The following is an 8,126-nucleotide window of genomic DNA, read 5'->3' on the forward strand; positions in this document are numbered from 1 at the left end:
CACACAACTGTATCACCAAGCACACATTGTGGATAAGGGAACACGTGGTTTGTAGGTGGGCACATCGTATGACCACAAGTGTTCTGCCTATTTTTTATGGGGCCATTACCAGTTTCCCACCAGCCTACATTGGAGGGATGATTTCAAAGGGTAAGAATGTAAGTTTCTGTGATTTAGAGATAAATAAACTATAAATAAAAGAGGGCTTTGGAGAGAGAAAGTGAATTGAAAAGGGAAATACAATTTTATGGAAGAATAGAGAGAGAAAATAAATCTAAAATGAGTGAAATAGATGAAGGTGATAGAGATGGATGGGATAAAAGTTCCTATGGTGTTCATGATCCTCTTTTCGAAGGGAAGTTGAGGGGCTAGTACTTAGTAGAGAAATGTCTGGCCCACAACCCTCTAACTTGGCCATGATGCACAAAGTTGAATTTTTTGTTTTTGATCCAAAAGCCCAATGGATTAGCTTTAAGCTCTCATAGTTTACTCCAACCTATATAATGTTCAATTTAATTCCTAAAATCCTGCATTCATGAAAAGAATTATTCATTAGTAAGAAAATTGATTGACTTCTGCAAGGTGGCCTAAAAATGTTCATATCATGGAAATTGTGATATTCAAAGGGAATATTTTGATCATATATGAATTGTCAATAGCATAATGAATTCATTATTTAGAGTTCTGAAAACTTCAGAAATACATGTAATCATTTGCACATTTATGAGTGTATCAGTATTCCCTTTAGGGGAATTAATAACATCATTTGAGCCTTATGAGGAAGCTCAAGCTCATCTTAGGAAACCACACTAGTCTAATACTTGAACCTAATTATTAAAATCTTTAGAAGTTTAATGTTTTTTGCAAGCTTAACACTTGATCCAATTTTTTCATTAAATATTCTTTGTGAATGAGTTTATTAAAAAAACTTTGCAAAAGTTAAAACTCATTCTATTCATTTGGAAATACTAATATTGATTGAGTGAAGCTCCTTGAACATTTTAGAGATACAAACCTCCTTTGGTAATGACCTGTCTTTCTAATAAGGTGGCATGGGATAAGTTTCATTTAAAAAGAATCTATATCATACATCTTCTAGCCTCCGTTCCTTAAGGCATAACATACTACTCAGAAATAAAAATGAAACAAATGTGAAAGACACTAAAAAATTATTATTATTATGTTATAACATCTTACATATTCAATTTCAAAGAAATTTCCATTGTACTGGTAATCGTACATACACCAAATGACATCGGTTCTAGATTTTGCGCCATTATTCATGGTGGAAGGTAGTAATTGATTTACAAGTATATTAAGCTGATTCCTCTCTACTCTCTACTAGTGCATGTACCAAGATGTATGATTAATATTCATATACTGATTCAAGGCTTATACTTGGGGGTTGGGGGAGTGATTTGACACCCAAAACTCCAACTCCCATTACATGAATTCGGAATAGACTGAAATTATCCCTTACAAATGATTCTTTGGATGTCTGAAAGATTACTCAGTATGAATCTCTCTCTCATCCTCAAGCATTGCAATGCTCCACACACCTGTCACACAATAATGTATTGTACACTCATAGTATTGGTGCAAGATGATCTCTCACCTATTTTCAATGTCATCCTTTGTGCAGAATTCAGAGATCATGGTAGAAAATATTATGCTTCCTATACAACATTCACACAAATAATGGTTAGCTGTTGCTACACACAATGAATGATATAGGCACCAAATATACTACCTCTTTGGACTATGGTGGGCATCGCTGCCAAAAATGATGCATCGATATAATAAAATTGTTGCATTGCCAAAAATGTCACTAGTTCTAAGTGACTTAAAAATAATTTAATTAAATTACTGATGTATTTTAGCCAAAGTAATTTCTGATTCTCATGCATGGGAATGAGACTTGGTCGCAACACCAGAAATAAAGGTATGAAATATGGTAAATGAAATAAAAATAATATAATAAGTTATAATTATAGATTATAATTTATATTGAATGTTACTAATATTACAAAGAGAGTAAGATAATCATAATAAGAGTTTGAATATAAAATATTCATTATGTTTTTATATTATATTATTTTATTCAAGATTAATATCATAAATTTGTAGATATTGGAGTTATGTTTTAAAGGCTAGTTAGTGATAATATACATAGTTAGATGTATTTAATTTGTATATGTCGCAAGAATACCGTCCAATATCTCTCAAAATTCATTCAAAAAATATTTTAAAAAGATTACTCTTTCCAATATTAGTAGGATCCAATTTCCCAGATACATTACATGGACATATTTTATAAATACAATATTAAATTCATGAATTTTTTCCAACAGGCCAGTTTCTTCAACGAACCGTTGCCTTCTTGGTTAGGAAATTTCAATAAAAAATGGTAACATAATAAGCCCATTAGATGCCAATTAACAAACTCAATAAGTGATCGACATTATAAAAATCTATCTGTCCAACTAATTTCCTCTTTTGGGTAGAGAAGCAAATTTATCTGATAAGATCATATCCACCCATAATATGTTTCCTACTTTAGAGAAGATTAGGAAATATTGAAGGATCGGCATAGGTGTGTTGAATAAGCTTCCTCTCGTATTTCTTATATCTCCTTGTAATGTCCCATGATAATGGTCCCATTTTCATTATCTCTCCTCTTTCCTATAAATACAATGTAATGTTCCCTAATGAGGTTTCATGAATTCAATTCTCGATTTCTTCATGGTATTAGAGCCAGATCTGGGAGTCTTCCTTCATATCTCTCTCTCATCGGCTCTACTGCTAGATCGCTTCAACTCCGACTTTGCTCAATTCAATGACGCCTTCGGCTTCATCTTCTGTCGCCCCAGTGGCGCCTTCGGCTCTTTCTTCTATTGGGCTGGTTTTGTCATCCCGACAAAATTTTTTGGCACCTCTGCTCGAGTCGGCTAAGCCTCCCCTAGCTCCGGCACAATTGTCATCAAGCCTGGCATTGTCACCTGCACATCTGATCAACATCTCTGTTGGGTTATATAATGGCCACCGACGACTCCACTACATCTGTTGCCAACATGCAGCCAATGCCTTCTACTCTATCATCACCTGAACTTAGTAATTGGCACCATCCTTGTTAGATGGATCTCTTGAAAAGTATAAGGCACGTCTTGTGGGTAAGGGTTATACTGAGAAATTTGGAATTGACTATTTGGAGACTTTTTCCCCTGTTGCCAAGATGAATATTGTTGGCTCGCTTATTTCTCTTTCTGCTCACCATAGTTGGCCTCTACAACAATTTGACATCAAGAATGTATTTATCTATGGTAATCTCCATGAGGAGATTTATGTCTTTGCCTCCCTGCTATACTGCTCCTTCTACGTCTCCTCAGGTTTGACATCTTAATAAGTCCCTCTATGGCTTAAAACAATCTCCTCGGGCTAGGTTTGGTCACTTCACGAACTCCATTGCATTATTTGGCTATTCTCAGTGCAATGGTGACCGTACTACTTTCTACCGTCATTCCACGTTAGGGAGAGTAACCCTCCTTGTTTATATGGATGGCATTATCATTACGGGGCATGAATCTCTTGAGGCAGATTAGTTGGCTACATATCTTGCTAGTGGATTTGACATTAAACACCTCGGACCACTCTGTTACATACTCCACAACAGGTATTTTTCTTTGCCAACGGAAAATATATTACTGACCTTCAGAAGCATGGGAAGGAGGACTCACAACCTCTTACCACACCTATTGAAGTGAATCATCGGCTACCTATAGCGGCACATGAGGAATATGTTGATCAAGGAGGTATCAAAGACTGGTTGGTAAGTTGATATATCTAATGCACATTCATCCCGATATTGCCTATATAGTGGGTGCTTTGAGCCAATTTATGCATGATCCAAAGTGATGGCACGACGCAGCCCAAGACCCCAGGATCATCATCGGAGAAGTCGTCATCGTCGTCGACATCGCCGCTGACTCGCGTCAAGCCCGCCTGGCAAGCCAAAGCGATGACGCGCACACCCGGATTCAAATATACCGTGTAATGACATGCCATCCTCAGCCTCGTTTGCCGCTCTCATTCGTGTTTTTATTCGTGTTTTCTATGTTTGCTATTTCTCGTATTTTCTTTTTCTCGTAGCACCGTTGTAGCGAGGGGAAACCCCAATTATGAGGATTTTCCCCTCCTGCTAATGGGCTCATACCCCCCTCTTATTTCTATTTTGAATTTGTAAAAAGGGGCCCATCCACATCTCCCCTATAAAAAGGGAAAGGGTGGGCGCCCTTAGACTCACTCTTTGAAATTTTTGTTTGAGAAAGAAATATGTTGGAAGTTGAAGAGTCAAATTCATGGAGGGAGGAAGACGGGAGAAGGAAGAAGGGAGGAGAATAAGAGGAGCAGGAAGGAAGAAGGAAGGCAAACCAGCCCGCGCCGCCGCTGTCGCCCGCACCACACAGCTGTCGCCGCCGCTAGAGCGGCGCGCCATCACCGTCACCAGATTCGCGCCACCGCCGCCGCTATCCCACACTCTGCCCACGGTCCTCCGTGCTTGCTCCGCGCGATCCGCCCGCGCCCCAAGCCACAGCAACGCCTGCCGCCGTCCATGACCGTTGCTCGCAACCCGCTCCCGCGCATGCTTGGGTCGCTTGAGCCGCCACTCACCACCCACGAGTGCCACTCGCCGCTTGCATACTCGTCCCCTCGCCTACGCAAGTCCTGGCTGTCGGAGTTGCCAGCTGCCCCCTAATGGCCGCCTGCCGCCGCCCTCACTAGCGCTTCCCTCGCCCGCACTCGTTGGGCCGCTTGAGCCGCCAGCTGCTGATTGCAGCCACTGCTCGCTGCCCGTGCCTCCTCGCTCGCGCACGCTCGGATCATTAGAGCTGCCTGTTGTCACTGTAGACAACGCCCCAATGCCTCTGCGTGCCCCTTCTGCGTCACAACCGGTGCACGGTCCTAGTGCGCCTCCGGCTCAACCGCTCGTGACGTCTCCGCACGCAATCGCAAACCAGAGCCATTGGCCGCCCACACCCCCCTGTCGCACAACCTGCCGCAGCCTACCACCACTGCCTCTCGTCACCGACAACGCCGCCACATACAGAACAAGATATTGAGACAACCATCGCCGGTCGCGACGAACGATACGCCTCCCTTCCTTCATCTCTTATCTTTTTCAGTGCACTTTAAATTACCTCCACCGCGCACGGGTTAGATGTAGGTGAGTGGGATTAGATGAGTGAAATTACGCAACTTGAGTGTCTTACCTGTTCGTAACGAGTCGGGCACGCACGTCCTGTGTCAGCACACCTTGCGGGAATTTATCCCGTTCAGCGCCGTATTGTCCTCAACCCCTCGGACGAGGCTTGGAAGGCCCAGCCCACCAACTGGATGACTCCGTTAGTTTCACGGAGGTCGGACCCCTGTGTTAGTCGGCACTTGCACGTACTCTAACTAGTCATTCATGCATTTGATCACAGTTTCTAACTGTTTAGTATCATTATCAGATTACCACATGACCGTAGTCTGAAACAGGCCTCACTTCGGCTCCGAGTCAATAACCTTGGTGACGACCGGATGATGTCCTTAACGACGTCCGGCATCACAAAGATCTGTCATATGCATGCAACCAACGTGTACTTTGCTATCTCAAGGGTGCCATTGGACTTGGCTTTAGTTCAAGCGTCAAGGTGGCCTTCATTTGGAAGTTTATACAAATGCCGACTATGCTGGTTTCCATGTTGATCGACGACTGGGTATTGCACCTTTCTTAGTGGCAATTGATGACTCTAAAATATGTCATCAAATAATCAAGTTCTTAAGTTTAAATTCATTACAATTATCTTGTGAATTCATGCTAAGTTCATGCATATGTATTGTTTTATGAAATCACTAACCCCACTTGATTCTTTGAATCAAGTGGAATATATTTAACATTTTATGGCTAGTGAACATTCAGAAACAGGTTAAGAAGATCAAGTAAGAGAGGAGGATCAAGAGAAGTGGGCAAAAATTCAAAGTGGCAAAAATTACGAAAATGCCCCTGGGCATGACTTAAGAGAAAACCTATAAATACTCTCTTGAGAGAGGAGTTTAGGTTGTCCAGAATTTCTCTCAAGAAAGCTAGGGCTTGGAGAGAAAGGATTTCTGCAGACCATCCAAGGCTGATGAGCATTGGAGCTGGGAGAGAAGCAAGCCGAGGAGTAGCTGGAGCACGACGATCGCCGCCTTGCCCGGAAGGAGTGACACAAGGAGGCGTGAGCGTTTCGGTTTTGGTACAATCTTCTTCTCCCTTCTAAGACAATCAAGGTTGGGCTGAAGATCACAAGCTGTGTCTTCAGCATTTCCAATTTCTGTTGTTCCTTTGGTTACGTTTGATTTCGAATCCCATAGTTGATTGAATCGTTTTCCATTCTGTCTAGCAAAAGTTTCATTGTTCTCCCATCCGCTCGTGAAATCCTTCCCTGCAGAATTTCCAACTGCTAGCAACCCAGGCCTCAGCCTAGGTTGCCAGCAATCCAAGCAGCGAGCAAGTTTGCCCGCGCGAATCAGCACCGCGAGCAGGCTCGCCCGCGCGCAGCAGCGCCGCGCACAGGCTCGCTCGCGCGCAGGCTCGCCCGCGTGCAGTAGCGCCGCGCGTAGGCTCGCTCGCGCGCAGGCTCGCTCGCGCGCAGCAGCGCCACAGCGTAGGCTCGCCGCGCAGGCTCGCTCGCCAGCGCCAGCAGCGCCAAGGCAGCGATGCCGTCTGCGCAGCTCGCGTCTGCAGCAGCGCCGCGCAGCGAGCTCACCAGCCGCGGCGTTCGCGCGTGCACAAACACCTGCAGGGTGTTTGCTCAATTTCCTCACAGGGCGTAAGCGAACCGTCAACAAAGAAAATTTCTCTGCTGACGGTTCTGCTCAATTGAGTTTTGCCAAGATATCTCTGTAAAACTTAACTGAAGATAATTTGACTGAAGAATTAGCTGAATCAATACTTTTAAGGAATTCTCTACAAATTATTCTGAAGAAAATTTCTACAGAGATTAACACTTGGAATTAGAGAACTGAATAGACTGATTTAATAGAAAAGAATTGTATGCTGTTTTCTCTGCTTCCTGTGGATCGACCCTTGCTTGCCAAAGGCTGTGAGGCTATAAATTTCGTTGCATAAGCTCAATCCTCACACGAATTCAATTGACAAATAACCAGTAAAAAACACCCCAAAATTGAGTTTATCAGCAATCTTATTACATGACATAGCAAATAGCAATCGGTGGTTTCTAGGTCCAATGCTAAATAAGAACTTTGTGCTCTTGCTCAAGGTCTTTGCGAAGCACTATGGCTCACAAATCTTCTTGTAGAGCTAAAGTGGTCATTTTTTTTAAAAGAGTTGGCAAAAAACACGGTGCCAGGTACGGCCAACCCTGCGGTTGTGCCCGTAGACCGATCCAACCATGCCCCGGATGCCACCTAGCGGGATTTCATTTATAAAGTGAAGTGTTTATCAATGTTTATAGGCGTGGAGCGAGTATAAATATCATAATTACACTCGGATCCCAGTAGTCCACGCCCATGTGCAGAAAAGGAAATGATACATAAGTGATACCTTGTAGGTGCTCGGCGAAGTGCTCGCATTGACGCCTCACACGAGCCCCCCGCATGATGATGGTGGAGAGATAGTGGAGCTGTCCCCGTCTTTAACAAGTGCATCGATGAAGTGTGTGGCGAGTACCTCATTCGAGGTGGGCGCAGTCCACCCTACTTTTGTGGTCATTGGATCAGGCGAGAGCGCTTCCATCTCGAGTGCTCCACGCAATCCGCCACTACTGTAGGACCTCCTTCAAAAGTGTGTGGCACGTGCGGAGGTTTGGCAAGCCGAGATGTTAGATGCGATAGCATCACCTAGCAGTCGGAGGGAGTGTCTGCCAATAAAGGAAAATGGAGGAAGGGAGTCGTGTGTGTAACGCGTGGTTGGCAAGGGCATTTGCTGTCTGGTTGCATTTTCGCAGCTAATGAAGAACGCTAGTAATGCAAGGGTGGCACCGCATGATGTCCTACCATATACAGTGTAGTCGCCATTGGGAGCATGTACCTGCATGAAGCATGTCGACTAACACCTATGAGTCCGATTTTACGATGATATTATG

This window comes from Wolffia australiana, chromosome 14 (assembly GCF_029677425.1).
Source record: "Wolffia australiana isolate 7733 chromosome 14, ASM2967742v1".
Classification (NCBI taxonomy): Eukaryota; Viridiplantae; Streptophyta; class Magnoliopsida; order Alismatales; family Araceae; genus Wolffia; species Wolffia australiana.